This window comes from Caretta caretta, chromosome 6 (genome assembly GCF_965140235.1).
Source record: "Caretta caretta isolate rCarCar2 chromosome 6, rCarCar1.hap1, whole genome shotgun sequence".
Lineage (NCBI taxonomy): Eukaryota > Metazoa > Chordata > Testudines > Cheloniidae > Caretta > Caretta caretta.
In genome coordinates, this window is record NC_134211.1 from 130576644 (window position 1) to 130595933 (window position 19290).

The window sequence follows — 19290 nt, forward strand, 5'->3', positions numbered from 1 at the left end:
TCCACCTGGTGATGAGGTGCCCCATTGGATGGGGGGGTAGTGACCCACTGAGTAGCCCCCCAAAATAAGATGGGAGCAGGGGCTGTCTGATCTTTATATTTATATCTTGATTTAGCAAAGCTTTTGATATGAAAAAAACAATGAGGATTCCTTGTGGCACCTTAGAGACTAACAAATTTATTTGGGCATAAGCTTCTGTGGGCTAAAACCCACTTCATCAGATGCATGGAGTGGAAAATACAGTAGCAGGTATATATATATATATATACATAATACATGAAAAGATAGGAGTTGCTTTACCAAGTGGGGGGTCAGTCTAACGAGACAATTCAATTAACAATATCATACCCAGGGAGGAAAAATCACTTTTGTAGTGGTAATGAGGGTGGCCCATTTCAAACAGTTGACAAGAAAGTGTGAGTAACAGTATGAGGAAATTAGTTTTTGCAATGACCCATCCACTCTCAGTCTTTATTCAGGCCTAATTTGATGGTGTCCAGTTTGCAAATTAATTCCAGTTGATAGGGTCTCCCACGGTCAGCAAGTTAAAAAAGTATGGATTGGATGAATGGATTACAGTAACTCCTTGCTTAATGTTGTAGTTATGTTCCTGAAAAATGGTACTTTAAGCTAAACGGTGTTAAGCAAATCTGATTTCCCCATAGGAATTAATGTAAATATGCGGGGTTAGGTTCCAGGGAAATTTTTTTTGCCAGACAAAAGACTGTATTTTATACACACACACACACACACACAGAGCATAAGTTTTAAACAATTTAGTACTGTACACAGCAATGATGATTGTGAAGCTTGGTTGAGGCGGTGAAGTCAGAGGGTGGAAGAGGGTGGGATATTTCCCAAGTGTTGCCTTCCTGCTAAATGATGAACTAACACTCGGCTGAGCCCTCAAGGATTAACTCATTGGAGTTAATGTAGCCTCGCACTCTACAAGGCAGCATGGATGGAGGGAGGGGAGACGGCGTGGCAGAGAGATGGATCACTCGGTAATTGCCTGTTCTGTTCATTCCCTCTGAAGCACCTGGCATTCGCCACTGTTGGAAGACAGGACACTGGGTTAGATGGACCTTTGGTCTGTCCCAGCATGGCCGTTCTTATATAGCTGACTCTGGTGAGGTGAGCAAACTTTCTGCAACCCATGTTGTTGGCAGGAGTGTGGGAGGAAACGGGCATATGCAACCAACAGGAAGCTACTTGCCTGTGGACCATCGTCACTCTGTGTCTACACTGCAATCACTGGGTGTGGCTGCAGCTCAAGCAGACACACCTAAGCTAGCTTCCGTCCAGGGCTCTCAGGTCCCAGACCAGTGAAGACATGGCAGTGAGATCTTCAGGGCAGACTAGCCCCACGAATAATTACCAGAATTCCAGGTGGGCTTAGACCACCTGTGCTGAAACTTGCACTGCTGCAGCCTCATTGGTCCAGGCCCCGAGCTGGCCGGAGTAAAGCTGGCCTGGTACGTCAGCACACGCTGCAGTCGCACACGGCGGCTGCAGTAAAGACACACGGTAAGTTCCGCATTCGGTGGCTTCTCGAGGTTTTGTATTCAGGAAAGAAGTGTGCTTTGCCTAAGACTCCTGGCTAGTGTGTCAGACTTGCTGAGCCAAAACCTAAACTTAGGGCCTCAAAGGAACCAATTGCTAGGCCTCGGCTAATGGACAGAAAAGGTCCTTGGCTGTGTTCAGCAGGCTCACTACCTGGACGTCTGCACAGTGGGGTGACAAGTTTGCAGCTCAGAAAGAGGCTTGATTTGCTATATAAGCGGTTGACACATTATAAGCCTGTTTTCTCCTTTGAAAACAGAATCAGCTGTCTAAAAGTTGCTCTTCCTTGTGCTCTCTGTTCAATGCTCACCTTTTATTGTGTAATCTCCCTTAAAAGGCTCCATTGCTCCCCTTCCACACCAAATATAAAAGGAAAAACAACCTTGTGTCTAACTTGCAATGTTTCCCAGGGTATGTTAATAACAATAACTTCAGAGGGAGCTGCTCCATAGAGAATTGATTGGGTCGCTGCTCCCTTTCATTTTAACTCTCCTTGTAGGCATCCCATAAATCACCAGGAATTCAAATCTCATCACAGGGCAGCTGGCTGGTCTGGGATTGGATGTCTGGCTATGGTATGCGGAAGGTGGAATTGGTGTAAGATGCTGGTAATTTGCCATTACTACCCTAATGAAATATTTAATCAGATTAATCAATGCACATTTGTTAATCATTGTGTTCATCAGACTTGGATCTGATCCCATGGCTGTTCAGGCCCGTTCATAATGTGGTACGGAAAACCTGATCTATTTATCTGGGGCATTTCTTCCGTTATGTCCCAATTACAATAGATACACTGTAAAATTCAGAATTCAGTGATCAGTTTCGATGGATACGCCAGCACAACAAAATTGGTTGGAAAAAATGGGTGTGTGATTAGATATTAATCAAGACATTCCATTCATTTTTGCATTAGAAGCCCCTAGCTCTGTTCCTGTAATGACTTCTAATCAGAGCACCTACTTGAGCATTCAGAGTCTAATTCTCATAAATAGTGTATGACGGTATTAGAAATAGAAGGTGAAGTCATCTCACACCAGAGAGTACCAGGGAAGAGTGGAGGTGGGCTCAGCTGTGTGTAACATGGGCACAACAATATTTCCAAAGGAGTATTTTGTCCTTTCCCAGACCTGGGGTGTAGGCAATGCCCACAGCAATGCAGCTGTTACTAAAGTGAGAATCTGCTTCCTTCAGCCCAGTCCAACAGCACCACATCCACTCCTACCATGCAGCTTTCCTTGGGTACCAGTTTTGGCCGGACTCGCACCTTTCAATCCCACTGATATCTGGGGGATTGCATGGGGTGTAGGTATGGGTAAAACTAAACAAAATCGTGTATTTGATTGGCTATGTAATTTGATTTCCTATTTAAAACATCAAATCGACAAGAACTTTTATACTACATCTGTTTAAAACATCCTTCTTTGGATAACATTTCACAGTTGGTATAGTTGGCTATGCAGCTCTTCCACAGCACGAATGTAAATACTACATTAGCCACGTGAACTGGAAGGGTAATTTACAGGACTATCTGTTTTGATGCTGAAATATGTAGCATATTAGTGTCTCTGATTTCTTGTTATTTGTTAGTGGTTTTTGCTTTCTGATAAGCATTAGGGATCTGGTGTCATACAGAATCTGTTTTACTTTGATTAAATCCTTCTGGAAATGATTGTATACACAATATTCAAATGTTTGCTTTTTGTTAGCAAGCACCCACAGTGCATTGCACATACAGAGTCTGAAAGTCTCGGAGGTCAACAAATCCGTATACACTTTGTTCATCTGCCTTTTTATTTGCAAAAACCATGCTGAGCCGGTCATCCCCATGCAATGTCGAACTGCTGATAAATATTCATTGGAAATAAGGCAGGTCTTTTAAAACATAAATGTATTTAATTCCGCTGGCTGCAATTTTATGGGTTATGTAACCCTGGGATTTCTGTTAAGTGGAACCAGATCAATACCCTGTCTCAAAGAGGTGTAATGGAGATTACCTTGAGACCATCTAGCTTCTGTAATGTCAAACTGCATCTTAAACACAGGTCACGTTGCTTTCATCGAGTTCTTCCCTCACATGTATATTCTTATCATCTGGGGCCAAGGTGTGATTAGCCTTGCACAGGAAGGGACAGGCATTCAGAGGCAATTGCATTAGCAGTCACTGCTTGCCTCTTGCTTTCACTAGGGAGCAGATTGCCTGAAAGGGGTCAGAATGGAGCCATGAGACCCCCCACCTCCTTAGCTGCTGCACTGGTCCATGGAGTGGGGCCAGTTTACCTTATTTATCAGTCTTTGAATGGCCCCCATTACCTGAGCACTTCATCAGGATTCCATGAGGAAGGGCAGGGCTGTTAACTCAATTGCACAAGGGGGAACTGAGGTACAGGGAGGTTAAGCAATTTGCCCAAGGTCACACAGGGACACTGTAGCAGTGCAACAAACTTAATCCAGACCTCCTGGTTCCCGGGTCAGTGCTCTGTCCTTCCACTGTGTGATGCAGTCTCTGCCATTCTGCTGGATGGCGCTAAGCATGCCAACTGAGCTGTCCCAGGACCCAAGTCCTCAAAAGTATTTCACTGGTGTTAGTGGGAGGTAGGCTCCTAAATACCCTGGCCCCCAGTGCCTCTGGAAGGGCTTGTGTGGGTCCACCCTGCTCCCTACAAAAGCCGTGTGCCACCGGCACAGCCCAGCCAGGGCACTCAGCCACCCGCTGTATGTGTATCCTCATTGTTTTGAATCCAGGTGATCTGCAGATGCATTCTAAATGACCATTGTAGGCAGTGTCTTCGCTGGTATGTTCAGAATTGATTTTCATGGTTAATTTTATCGCGGCATGTCACAGAGAGGCGTATGTAGTATACACCTGCTGTTACTGCTTTCACGGCAGCTAGTAACTTGAAGTTTTACTGTACATTATATTACACCCTACGCAGTCATTAACATCCTCTGGCTAATCTAAACTGCGCTTAAACCATGGATGAATGAATATATTTTTCAAAGATAAGCCTAGAGCAAATGAGTTGGATTTATTTTTAATACTGACTTATTCCTGATGCCCAGTGACACATGAGCAATCTAGTCTAAGTAGATGTCCTTGTTTCGCTGGAGGATAATAATTTGCAGTGTAATATTGCTACATTTAGTCCTGTTTCCAGCAGTCTTAGATCAGATACCATGGTGATGGGCATGGAATAAAAATCACCATAGAATACAACAGATCCTACAATTCTGGGGGAGCTTAGAAAACAAATAACAGGGTTCTCCACTACCGTTTGTTCATGATTTATCTCCTCTCGTTGTTACCTTCCCACACTGTGGTCCCTCATTCCTAATAGGTTTTTAAGAACAGATTAGACAGGGATGGTCTAGGTTTACTTGATTCTGCGTCAGTTCAGGGGGCTGGACTAGATGCTCTCTCAATCATAGAATCATAGAATCATAGAATATAAGGGTTGGAAGGGACCCCAGAAGGTCATCTAGTCCAACCCCCTGCTCGAAGCAGGACCAATTCCCAGTTAAATCATCCCAGCCAGGGCTTTGTCAAGCCTGACCTTAAAAACCTCTAAGGAAGGAGATTCTACCACCTCCCTAAGTAACGCATTCCAGTGTTTCACCACCCTCCTAGTGAAAAAGTTTTTCCTAATATCCAATCTAAACCTCCCCCACTGCAGCTTGAGACCATTACTCCTCGTTCTGTCATCTGCTACCATTGAGAACAGTCTAGAGCCATCCTCTTTGGAACCCCCTTTCAGGTAGTTGAAAGCAGCTATCAAATCCCCCCTCATTCTTCTCTTCTGCAGGCTAAACAATCCCAGCTCCCTCAGCCTCTCCTCATAACTCATGTGTTCCAGACCCCTAATCATTTTTGTTGCCCTTCGCTGGACTCTCTCCAATTTATCCACATCCTTCTTGAAGTGTGGGGCCCAAAACTGGACACAGTACTCCAGATGAGGCCTCACCAATGTCGAATAGAGGGGAACGATCATGTCCCTCGATCTGCTCGCTATGCCCCTACTTATACATCCCAAAATGCCATTGGCCTTCTTGGCAACAAGGGCACACTGCTGACTCATATCCAGCTTCTCGTCCACTGTCACCCCTAGGTCCTTTTCCGCAGAACTGCTGCCTAGCCATTCGGTCCCTAGTCTGTAGCTGTGCATTGGGTTCTTCCGTCCTAAGTGCAGGACCCTGCACTTATCCTTATTGAACCTCATCAGATTTCTTTTGGCCCAATCCTCCAATTTGTCTAGGTCCTTCTGTATCCTATCCCTTCCCTCCAGCGTATCTACCACTCCTCCCAGTTTAGTATCATCCGCAAATTTGCTGAGAGTGCAATCCACACCATCCTCCAGATCATTTATGAAGATATTGAACAAAACCGGCCCCAGGACCGACCCTTGGGGCACTCCACTTGATACCGGCTGCCAACTAGACATGGAGCCATTGATAACTACCCGTTGAGCCCGACAATCTAGCCAGCTTTCTACCCACCTTGTAGTGCATTCTTCCAGCCCATACTTCCTTAACTTGCTGACAAGAATACTGTGGGAGACCGTGTCAAAAGCTTTGCTAAAGTCAAGAAACAATACATCCACTGCTTTCCCTTCATCCACAGAACCAGTAATCTCATCATAGAAGGCGATTAGATTAGTCAGGCATGACCTTCCCTTGGTGAATCCATGCTGGCTGTTCCTGATCACTTTCCTCTCATGCAAGTGCTTCAGGATTGATTCTTTGAGGACCTGCTCCATGATTTTTCCAGGGACTGAGGTGAGGCTGACTGGCCTGTAGTTCCCAGGATCCTCCTTCTTCCCTTTTTTAAAGATTGGCACTACATTAGCCTTTTTCCAGTCATCCGGGACTTCCCCGGTTCGCCACGAGTTTTCAAAGATAATGGCCAATGGCTCTGCAATCACAGCCGCCAGTTCCTTCAGCACTCTCGGATGCAACTCGTCCGGCCCCATGGACTTGTGCACGTCCAGCTTTTCTAAATAGTCCCTAACCACCTCTATCTCCACAGAGGGCTGACCATCTCTTCCCCATTTTGTGATGTCCAGCGTAGCAGTCTGGGAGCTGACCTTGTTAGTGAAAATATCCCTTCCAGCCCTACAATTCTGTGATTCGATAATATCCTGTAGCAGTGAGCTGCACAGATTGATTATGCTCTGTATAACAATGCGTTCTTTCAAACTCTCTTCTTATGGAGGCCTTTTCATGATTCTAATGTTTTTTTTTTGTCATCGGTCATAGAATCATAGACTATTAGGGTTTGAAGAGACCTCAGGAGGTCATCTAGTTCAACCCCCTGCTCAAAGCAGGACCAACACCGACTAAATCAGTCTCTGAGCCTCCTCTCTTTCTGACATATGCTTTTGGAGATAGGAAGAATGACCAGAGCTACTCCAGGTGAAGGTACACCACTGAATCATATAATGGTGTTGTTGTGTGCGGTGTTGTAGCCATTTTGGTCCCAGGATATTGGAGAGACAAGGCAGGTGAGTTAATATATTTTATTGGACCAACTTCTCTTGGTGAGAGAGACAAGCTTTTGAGCTCTTCTTCAGGTCTGTATAAGCTTGAAAGCATGTCTGTTTCACCAACAGAAGCTGGTCCAATAGGATAACACCTCACCCACCTTGTCGCTCTAATAATGGTACTATGGTATGTTCGGACTTATGTTCTGTCCTATTCCTTATGCAAACTGTCTATTTTTTTGACTGCTGCTGCACATTAAGTGAAGGTGTCCGTTTAGCTGCCCACGGCGATGCCTAGTTCTCTATCCTGGATAGTTACAGTTAATTTAGAAGCCAGCAATGCATAGATGCAGTTCAAGCTATGGCTTCCAGCGTGCATTACCTTATATTTGTCAACACTGATTTTCGGCGTCCCAGAAGTTCTTCACACTCTTAACAATCAACAATAATTTTGGGTCATTGGAAAAATTTGCCATCTGCTTGTTCACCCTCATTTCTATACAGTTGTTTAATAATACCATTCCTAGTGTGGCGTCTTGTGGAAACCTGCAATATTAACCATTTACCATGTTGAAAATAGAGCTATTTGTTATATCCTTTGTTTTCTGCCTCTTATCCAGTTTCTAATCCATGATAGTGGTTTACCACTCACCTCATGACTACTTAGTTTTCTTAATTCCCTCTTGCAAGAGATGTAAGGCTTTTTGGAAGTTCAAATTATGTCACCCTTCCTTTAGGGTCTCTTGACCAATTCCTTCCTTGAAATCCTCCTTCTAAAGTGTAATGTCATCATGCTAATTTTTGGTATAGTCCCTCCAAAAGGGATGCTCAATTCAATAATATTGTGGTCCCTATTACTAGTGTGCCAGCTAAGTTACTACTTGAATAGACTCCTTTGTGTTACTTAGCACTAATCAAAATAGCCTTTCCTGAGTTTGCTCTTCAATTACCTGCTCTAAGAAGAGATTGTTTTAAGGTGTCAAGGAATTGTTTTTCTGGGCCTTGTCCTGTTGTGATACACAATCATGGAAAGTGGAAGTTGACTATTATTATTTCTGTGCTATATTTAGACCCTCCAGTCTCCATCATCGTCGTGCACTCGAACTCCTCTTTCTCACCAGCAGAGCTTCAGCAGTATATTTTATATTCTTCTGGCGCTGGATGTGTATCCAGGCAGATTCTGAGTGTTCTGTGCACCACCAACATTATGCATCTTCCAGAATGAATCTATCAGCTTGTAGAGACCTACCCACAGGTTTAGGTCAGTTCCCTTGTGATCATTAAGTATCACAGTCCAAAGCCATCACTTCTTTTTTCCTCCTGATTTACAAGACAAACAATTAATTCAGATTTGTCTTGCTTGATGATTTATTTCCTGCAGTTTATATGATTATTTGAAACTTCTGTCCATTTCAAATACATTATTTGACCTACAGTTAGGGAAACCGAATTATTGTTTTAGACTGATTTATTTACACGTTATCCAGGAACCCTTAGAGTAAATAACTCTTTGAACTTCAGACATTCAAACAAAGTAAATGTTATAATAATTATCCCAGTTTGCTGGGGCAAAAGGAGCTTCTCCATATTTGTTTTAATTAACTATATTTGGGGACAGTGAAAGGGTCTGTGAATATACCTTCCTAGGTAAAAAGAAAAGGAGTACTTATGGCACCTTAGAGACTAACCAATTTATAAACTTTGAGAGCGTGTGGCACAAGCTGTCAGCATAGTCTGTGTGGTATGTAGATTGTAATGGATTTTTTTACCTTCAGTCCTTTTGGTACAATGTCCATCTGTTTGCATTTGGAAAGGAAGATGATGTCTGTCTGTATCTGTACAAGTTTTTTCATGCAGTTGATAGATTTCCACTCCATACGGCTAAATGCAGTGCCTTGCATAATGACAGGCTTCAGAGTAACAGCCGTGTTAGTCTGTATTCGCAAAAAGAAAAGGAGGCCTTGTGGCACCTTAGAGACTGACCAAAACTTTGAGAGCGTGTGGCACAAGCTGTCAGCATAGTCTGTGTGGTATGTAGAGTGTAATGGATTTTTTACCTTCAGTCCTTTTGGTACAATGTTTTGGTTAGTCTCTAAGGTGCAAGAAATCCTCCTTTTCTTTTTGCGAATACAGACTAACACGGCTGAAACCTTCCTAGGTAGAGATTCATTAAATCATTTGCATTTTGATAACCCTAAGACCCCTTCAATGCCCACTGGCACAGGGCCTACAAACCCGTAACTCATATCAGGTCTGATACACTCCCTCCCCGCAACACACTGTTGCAGAAGATGTATCCAAAAGGTATCTTGCATGTAAACTGGTGGTGTGCTCGTCAGGAGTATCACTGTGTGGTATATGTTTGGGTTGTGGTATATGGTTGGGTTGTGTATAAAGAGTTGTATGTGTGCTGGAAATATGTTCTTATAATATGGTTTGGAGGTAGTGCATAATTTCAGCCTGCCCTAGACAAAGGAATGTGGAGTTATCTGTCTGACTGGCTTGGTTACAGGCAGAGGACCATGAAAGGACAGATAAGGTAAACAAAGCAATCAAGCTAAGAAATGGTCACACCTGGAGACAGAGTCTGCACCCCCAGGAAGTCTTCCTGGAGATTGAGGCCCAGTCAATGGACTTTGGGAAGTATAAGGGGAACAAAAAGACATTCTAGTTATCCATCACTTAGGGAACAGAGGGGACAGCACCCTCTGATTCTGTGAATGTTGGACCCTCTGACCTGGGAGGGCTGGAGATTCTGGTAACATGGTGTAAGTGAGAAAACTGCTTATGCAAAATTTGTAACTTGCTAAAAGTTTTAGTCACTAGAAAGCACGTTTTGTTTTGTTTGTATCCTTACCTGTCTCTTTTTCTTTTGTTTAGTATCACTTAAATCTCTGTTCTTTATTAATCAACGTATTCTTAATTTTCTTATAAACCATCTCAGTGCTGTTCTGTTGAAGTAGTCTGAGGGCAGGCCTACATTCAAGGTGAGTCATGTTTATGGTTCAGTATCTGTTTCATAACAAGAGAAAATTAGACGTTGTGTTCAGTATATACATAGAGCAACTTTTCTTAGTGCTTTCCTACTAAGCTCACACAATGTGTAGCTAGCAGAAGCTATGCTGGCTGCCTCTGCTGGCATATTGGAAGGTGAGCAGGGATCAGAGGAAAGGGTTCCTACTTTGTTGTAATGCCAGCAGATCTTGTAAAGAGCACAGGGCTTAAGGAAGGACAACCACAGACACTGCAAGATGCAAGAGGGCTGCGTTAATGCATCATAAATCACACAGTCCAGGGGGCAGAATTAATGTTGATCCTGCAACCTTAACTTGAGCATTTCCTGAGAACTAAGTGCTTCACTGGATAACCTTAACATTCACCCAATGTAGCATTTTGTGCAGAACATTCTAATGGTGGCATTTGTAACAGACTTTAATCGAGTGAAGAGGGGAAAAGATGGCAATTAAGGCTTATGTTAGCTGTAGCTTTTTTAACAGAGGACCTCATAGTTCAAAGCTCTTAATTTGTACAGAAACACTTTATATCTTCTAATAATTCCAGTGTGTTTTATTCTATCTATGCCTCAGATCCTTCCCAAAACCTAAGGCAATTAAAGTTCTATTAAAATAACGTTTCTAACCTCTCACACTTCAGTGTTTCACACAAACATCTCAGCTCAGTGCTGCTCCTTCATGCCCATGCTCATAAACAATTATTTCAACTGCACGCTTCTATTTGGGAACTGCACAGAGACTCTTGGAGTTATCGGGTAATATCCCTGTCTTCTATCTTCATTTCAAATTGCCATGTTGCCTGAAAGTCACCAGCAGTGTAGATCTCATTTCTGAAATATTCGGTTTTATTTGTATGTGGTTTACATATGCAGCGTGGTAAATGTAGCAGTCACTGTTGAGCTAAGAGAATATCAGTAATGATTTTAGACTATAGACTCATGGGGGACAGGGCAGTTGCAGGAACTTTCATCTTGGGTCTTCCACAATACAATTCCACATTCCCTATTGCACACTTAACAAATAGAACAACCGGTACGTGACTGTAAGGTGATATCTAGCCTGGACTCAGTTACCGTGTTCCTCAATGGCGTTTGTTACAGGGTCCCAGTGTGAAGGCTGCCTTTTGCCTCACTCTGTTTTCCCCACTTGCCATCCAGGTGACTGTCCCCATGACAATTACTCTGGTTGGCAGCTGGTCCCAGTCAGCCTTCATGGCAACCACTGGTCAAATGACTCCATCTTCCTGTGGGGGAGTGTGCTGAGATCACCTGCTCCCCTCTGACTATCCAGCATACACCTCAGAAATCCTACACTTAAGCCTCATTTTGGGGCACAGGTCAGTGCTCCTCACCAAGCACCCCCACATTAATCACAGGAGGACAAAGAAATTCATCCTGGCATCGAGTCCAAACCTTATGGCTGAACTAGAGCATAATCCTTTAGAAGGGCGACCAGTCTTGGTTTAAAGGCTGTAAGTGATGGAGGCGCATGTCCCTAGGAAAGTTGTTCCAATGGTTAGTTACTTCACAGTGAAAAGTGAGCTCCACGGTAGCATGTCTGTATGCTGCTAAGGGCTCAGTGCTTTGTGATGGGGCTGAGGAGAAGAGAATTATCCATGTTCTTGTTTCAGTTCCTCCTCTCCAGAGTGGGGTGTGGGAGCCAAGCTGCAGGGCTGGGGTCTGTGTTGCCAGCTGCAGGGATGTGGGGGCCACATTAGCAGGGGTGACAAGGAAAGTACTCATCTCAGCAGTATGCCTGGGGTCTACCCCCTGGATTCGTCACTGCAGTCAGTACTGCTCCTGTTCGGTCACTGGGAGCCAGCTGGGATGCTCCTCAGCAGAGAGAGAACCTGCTCCAGAATGTGAAGAGTTCACAGGATACCTGGCTGCACTGAAATAACAAGTGTACATCCAAGCTGAGGTGACTACCGGCAGCCGACTTCCAACCATTCCTATTGCTCTTGTACGCTTCCCACCCAGTGGTGCCTTTATCTCTCTTGCCACTGCCATGGCTGTTTCATGAAGGGCAGGAGCAATAAACAAGTGGAGACTTTTCAACACTCCCTCTCCACTGAAAATTATCAAGATATCTTAAACATAGCAACAAAAACAACCAATAAACCTTTTCCCAAAGTTATATCTCTGCAGCATAATGATCAGTGGTCTCCCTGGGCAGGCAGCTTGCTGTGAAGGAAAAGTCCCCATCTTGAGTGACATTTTTTCATGGCTCCCAGTATTCTTGAAATGGTTGACTGGCATGGCCTAGCAGTTCAATCCCTTCACCCCATACTGGAGCATGATGAAGATGTCGCCTGCCTCTGTGTCTGCCACATGCAGCAGTTGGGAACTTCTCATCCTCTCTGGTTTCTCGGCAATCAACTTGCTTGGAGGAAATTGTGGTATCTTCAGGTTCCCTTCCAGATGCCGGGATTCCATTAATTTTGGTTTTGCCAAAGATTAAGTTTTTGCTTCTGGCACCTTGCAATAAGTAATTCTTTCCCAGCACTTCCCCAAGTCCAGATCCAAGAACCTTCAAAGGGCCCAGTCTAGCTCCCATTGAATTCAATGAGCCTTGCATATTTACATCTTATTTTGTTAAATGTATTTATTAATGAGGATTTCCAGTTATAGCCAATGAATGGCAGTTAAACACTACTGGGCCAGATTTGTGATTCCATAACAGGCCACTGGAGATGCAAAGATGGTGGATGCAAAGAACCGATTAATGTAAGGCCAACAGTTGTCTACTCCAACAGCTGATCTCCACCTCTGGCATAGAGGGCATACAAGGTTGGCGGGGGGTACTGATCCCCACCCGTGGTGTAGAGGGCATACAGAGTCAGGGATGGGGATGGGAGAGAGCTCAGCTCCATTACACTAGTTCTCCACTGGTATAAATTAGATCAGCATTTAGGTGCTGACTGGAATAGAACTGGGGAGTTGATGCCAGCTCTGTGCCTTCCTTCTCCACCCTCTGTACCAAACGGAGTTTGGATGAGCCTGGGATCGCCATCACTGCCTCCTGCAGAACCCCCACCCACCATGTCCCAGTCCAAGGTTAGGGCCTTTATGGCGTTGGATTGGAACCCCAACCCCCTGCTCAAAGCAGGATCAATCCCCAACTAAATCATCCCAGCCAGGGCTTTGTCAAGCCTGACCTTAAAAACCTCTAAGGAAGGAGATTCTTCCACCTCCCTAGGTAACCCATTCCAGTGCTTCACCACCCTCCTAGTGAAATAGTGTTTCCTAATATCCAACTTAGACCTCCCCCACTGCAACTTGAGACCACTGCTCCTTGTTCTGTCATCTGCCACCACTGAGAACAGCCGAGCTCCATCCTCTTTGGAACCCCCCTCAGGTCGTTGAAGGCTGTTATCAAATCCCCCCTCACTCTTCTCTTCTCTTTTTAACATATTCACCTGTAAAATTTGGGCAGAATCCAGGTTCTGATATCACTGCACCCTCAAATCACAGCAAAATAACTTTCTTAGCTGCTTGGTGGACTCTTGAGGGGTGGGGGAGAAATGCTGTGACTTCTGATAGGACATGGCCCAAATTCCCTGAGTGGAAGATCCCCTTGGTGTGTATCCGTCAGGCAGGTTGGTGTAGACAGCTAGGATCTTTCTGCCATAAAATTACATCTCCATACCCCACCAAACTCTCAGAACTTTCTATTTGTGAACTTTCCTCCCAGTAGTATTTTCAGAGATAACTGAAGAGACCGGGAAAACACTTGTTTCTTTGTGTGTGTTGGATTTTCTTTGTCTACTGGATTCCTCTCCTTGCATACATCCTCTGTATGCCCCCATATAAAATGGCTGTACTGGATTGGGCCATGTTCTGCAGGTACCTCAGCAGCAGAGTCCATGGGCATAGGTGTCTGGCAGACCTTTGATTGTCTTCTTTGCTGGTGAGGAAACAGCAGAGCTGATTTTGGCAGGGGCTCTGATGACTGTAGGAAAGAGAGCATGTAACATGAATCTTTGTTGACCTTCTGTTCAGTCTTGGCCCCCAGAGTTCTGCTTACGAGGTAATGGTGTAATCTGAAAGATTTCCCAGATTCATGTGTAAATGTGGTGTGCCACATTTTCTTTACCATGCAGGGCATTATGACTTGATGTCATGTTGCCAACAACACTGGAAATAGATTCTGAGGCAACAGTGGGTGGATGGAAGACAAAACAGATAACTAGAGAACGGGAATATTTGAAAGGTGGTTTCATCCTGTTCAAAAATGTTCTTTGGCTCCAGGCTCTTCCAAAGTGCTTTCGAAGTCTGAACTCGCCATGTTTGCTAGAAGTGATGGGAAAATGGATGGAGATTTGCTCCAGGGAGAGCAGAGCAGGAATAGCGAATCAACATCCTAGGGGCCAAATTCTCTGCTGGTGTAACTCCACTTTTAAGTCAGCGGTTACTGCAGCACAGAATGTGGCCTCTGGTTCCTACTCTTGGTTCTGCCACTGACTTGCTCTCTGACTTCAGGGAAGTCCCAAGGCCTGTTCTACACTGTGTAAAGCCCTGTAGCTGAGAGCAGAAGGGGGGCAGGAGAGAGAGAGGCTGTAGGTACTGTCAGGGTGAGGGAAGGTCAGTTAGGAAGCAGGCTGTGGATACAGCAGTAAGGTTCAGGACTGTGCAGACTTTGACTGCTTGTTGTAGGGCCCCTGGCTGGACCCCAGTGAGAGGACGTGCCTGGGTCCTCTACTACACTGGGCAGTGGTGTCATTAAGGGGCAGGTAAAGGAAAGAGTGGATGAGACAGTGGATCTTGAGAGACTCTGATATCCCAAATGAGGAAGGTTACGGTGACCTGGCCGGAGGGCCAAGTCATGAAGCGGGCCCAGTCAAGTCCTGGGAGAGAGAGACTGAGAGCATGACAGAGTGCAACTTCAGGAAGGGGCATTGGCTTGACAGAGCTAATCCCCAGATGGCAGAAGGAGGCACTACAGCTGTGAGTACGGCACCCGGGACATCTTGGTGGAGAACGCGGGCAGGTGCTTACTCCTGATACCAGCGGAGGTTAAAGACTGTGCTTGATGGGTGCCTCTTATGGGCGGTGGTATAAGAGGCCAGAAACCAGGCAAAAAATGCTGGAAGCACCACACTTCCTTCTGGAGGCATACTGTCTCGCTGCCTTTGAAGCGCCATCTCTGGAAGCACCCGAGAAATGGGGGGGCCACCAGTATCCCGCCTGTGCTCCACCCCGAGGCCCTGCTCCTACTCTTCCCCCATGGCCCTGCCCGTGCTACGCCTCTTCCCGCCACTGCCCTGCCTCTCCCCTGAGGCCCTCCCCACCGCCGATTGCTCCTCTCGTCCCCACACCTCCATTGCTCACCCTTAAGGCAGGAGGGTGCAGAAAGGAGTGAGCAGTGGAGGCTTTGGGAAAGCGGCAGAGAGGAGTGAGTGGTGGGTGCCTCGGAGGAGGGGGCAGAGAGGATCTAGTGGGGGGGTAGTCTTCTGGGGAGGGGACTGAAAGAGCAGGGGTGATCTTGGGGGAGAGGAGCAGGTAGTGGGTGGGGCAGGGCCTCAGGGGAAGTGGCCATAGAGCACGGGCAGGACCTTGAGGGGAGGAAGCTGGTGGGGAGTAAAGTGTCATGCACAGGTGCCAGTGGCCCTCCCACTTCTAGCGTGCTTTCAGCACCGAAATGCAACAGTCACATGCCACCTATGGTGCCCCTGATAAAAGGGGAGTCTAAGAGACTGTGGGGGACTGTGGAAGACATTATAAGGTGGCCACTCCCGGTACAAGGGGACTGCGAAAGGCTGTAGCGGAAAAAAAAACCAGGGAAAGAGACAATGGAGCAGAATCCTATTTTGCACAGGGCACTTCCACCCTCCCAGGCTGGACCCAAGAGTAGCTAACAAACAGCAGGGATGGATCCAAGCCCTGCTGAGCCAGGTGCTGGAGACCCAGCAAAGACAGTGGGAGGCATATTTCTACCTGGAAAACTATTTGACACAGCTGGCGGAACAGCAGCTGTATTTTTCTAAGCAGGTGTGGGAAGAAATTAGCAGAGGTTGCAGAGATTGAGACCAGAAAGGAGCTACCAGGTCCAGGAGGCCAGAAACCTGGCCAGGGGAGTGTTATGCCTGCAGATGAAGGGGACATCTAAAAAGTGAGTGCCCTGACCGGTACGGAGATGAGAAGTCTTACTTAGAAGGCAGGAAAACAAGAAAGCCCAAAAAAGTCCAACCTGTGTGGAGAACAGGAAAGGGAGGGGTGTGTTTTGCCTGTGGTCAGCAGGGGGACATAAGAAGAAGGTGCCCATTTATGAACTGTGAGGGGAAGGCTAGGCCAGGAGAGGGGGCAAGACAAGACAAAACCAAAGCATGGCCTACCGACAAGGCGAGGACAAGGGTTTGCTTTGGGTGCTGCAGGGTCGGCCATATAAAAAAGCCCTGCCCTCTCAAGAATTTATGGGGTAGCAAAGGGGAAGGCATGGAACCCAGTGAGACAGAAAAAAAGGAGGGGGTGTCCAGGGCCGGAGGTCATCAGGATAGACATGGCGGTGATGACCATGGACCTGGAAGGTGGTCAACCCGTGCGTAGTAAGGACCTAGCAGATAAAATGAGTGGGGCAGAGAGGGCCCAGACAGGGATAGGGACAAACACAGAAAGAGAGCAGGCTACGGTGGGGACGCAGACCCTGAGTGAAAAGGGCCAGGGGGATTCTGTGGGGAAGTAAAGGTGCTACAGGAGAAGCTATTAGTTGCTGAGCAGGCCAGGCAAGAGGCTGAAGGAGACCTGCAGTTCCAGAGGGGACAGTTCAGGAGCACTAGGGAGGACCAGGATAATCTGTGTCACCTGCTGGGTGACTTTGAGCAAGAGCAAGATGACTTATGAGCCTAGCTCTGGCAACTCCAAGGGAGGTGGCTCCTTACCTCTTGGGGATTACAGGCTTGGGGGGAGGATATGTGAGGGGGTGTCCACCCCACACCAGGCCTGACAGGGTTAAGGGGGACAGGTGGGCCAATTAACCACCTTGGCTGCACCTAGAGGAGGAGCCAGGGAGCAAGGAGGATTAATTAAAGAAGAGGCTCAGCTGGACAGGAGGAGGAGGGGCTTGTGTGAAGCTTGGGAGCTGAGAACAGAAGGGGGCTGCAGAGAAAGGGGCTGCAGCCACTCTCAAGGTGAGAGGAGGTCAGGTAGGAAGCAGGCTGTGGATACAGCAGTAAGGTTCAGGACAGTGCAGATCTTGACGGCTTGTTGTAGGGTCCCTGGGCGGGACCCCAGTGTAGAGGACAGGGCTGTGTTCCCCTACCAGCCACTGGGCAGTGGTGCTGTTAAGGGGCAGGGAGAGGAAAGACTGGCTGGGACAGTGGGTCCTGCAAGATGTTGGTACCCCTGGAAGGGGAAAACTACAGTGGCTTGGCTGGAGGGTAGGTGGGAGTCCTCAAGTCCTCGGCGTGAGAGAGACTGAGAGTGCAATCACAGGAATGGGTGTTGGCCTGGCAGAGCTAATCCCCAGAGGCGGCCTGAAGGAAGCACTACGGCAGTGAGTAGAGCACCCCGTGACAAGCACCTATTGAAGTCAATGGAAAGATTTCCGTGAGCTTGTAGGCAGCTGTCCTGCTCAGTGCTGAATACCTCCTGTATGTGGGTCAGGTGGGCAGCCAGCAGCTGTTGTGATGGGTCCTTAACCTCTCTGGACCTCAGTGACTTGATCCTTCCCGCCTTCTGGGTGTAGGAGTCAATGGCCAGTTAGAAAAGCAAGTGTGTACAAGCCCAAGGTCTGTGCATGGAGAGTCAGCAGCATCAAGCTTGAGGTGTGCATAATAATGACTGCCTCACTGCTAGAACTGACTAGATGTTTGTCAAGTGCTTTGAGATCCTGGGATCTGATGGGGTTGCATAAGTGCAACTTGAGTTATTTATAACTCACAAATGTGGCAGAATGCACATTACTGCGCAAGACTATGAGAAAAATCAATGTGAATGTACCCTCCTGTATCAGTTAGTTTTACCATAAATCGCACCCGTTACTTATCGTAAACTGTACTTTACGAGCTCATCTATCTTTATTTATTTACAGTACAGGGTCCCCAGTGCACTGTCATTTACAGAAGAGAACTACAGCTCATTGCAAGTGTTAGTGCATCATTTGTAATCTGGATGACATTAAAAGCCTCGTGCTCTTACAGCATAGGGGTGTATTGCAAAAAGGTCCATAAAGAATGAGTGTTGTGAATAATCCTAGACACATACTTATTGACAGTGACATCCCTGTATTCTGCTTGCTAGGCTCTCGACCGCTTTAACGTCCCTCACTTAGTATCTCTGCATACTTCCTAACGAATCCTGTGGCTTGCTGACACCAGGATCAATGAAATCACTGTTCATTACGTCTCCAGCCTCATGAGCAACTTTTAATGTGTTTTAATGATTGAGAGGTATTTAACTTGGGGAATTAAACTGTACAGCGAGAAACTGATTTCCTGTTACTTACGAAACATCCTGCAGCCAATGCTACGGTGTATTGTATAAGTAGGGGCATAGCGAGCAGATCGAGGGACGTGATCGTTCCCCTCTATTCGACATTGGTGAGGCCTCATCTGGAGTACTGTGTCCAGTTTTGGGCCCCACACTTCAAGAAGGATGTGGATAAATTGGAGAGAGTCCAGCAAAGGGCAACAAAAATGATTAGGGGTCTGGAACACATGAGTTATGAGGAGAGGCTGAGGGAGCTGGGATTGTTTAGCCTGCAGAAGAGAAGAATGAGGGGGGATTTGATAGCTGCTTTCAACTACCTGAAAGGGGGTTCCAAAGAGGATGGCTCTCGACTGTTCTCAATGGTAGCAGATGACAGAACGAGAAGTAATGGTCTCAAGTTGCAGTGGGGGAGGTTTAGATTGGATATTAGGAAAAACTTTTTCACTAAGAGGGTGGTGAAACACTGGAATGCGTTACCTAGGGAGGTGGTAGAATCTCCTTCCTTAGAGGTTTTTAAGGTCAGGCTTGACAAAGCCCTGGCTGGGATGATTTAACTGGGAATTGGTCCTGCTTCGAGCAGGGGGTTGGACTAGATGACCTTCTGGGGTCCCTTCCAACCCTGATATTCTATGATTCTATGATTCTATCTCAATATCAGGCAAAAAGCAGCACCTGAGATATTTGCAGCTTTTGTTTCTTCCTGCTTGAGACAGCATTCAGCCTCCTTCTGGACTGTCCTCAGTGCAAGGAAATATTCTCAGTTTAACCTAACAATGTATCCAGCCATCATGTGCTTTCATGACCTTTATT

General features: G+C 46.3%; 1 long non-coding RNA gene across 1 annotated transcript in view; it reads right to left on the minus strand.

Annotated features, from left to right (window-relative positions):
* Positions 1-238: 238 nt before the first annotated feature.
* Positions 239-19290, minus strand: part of LOC125639053 (uncharacterized) — a 61155-nt gene continuing 42103 nt past the window's right edge. The window contains exon 6 of the long non-coding RNA XR_007357367.2: positions 239-1052. This is a non-coding gene — a long non-coding RNA (uncharacterized LOC125639053). The remainder of the gene's footprint in view (positions 1053-19290) is intronic.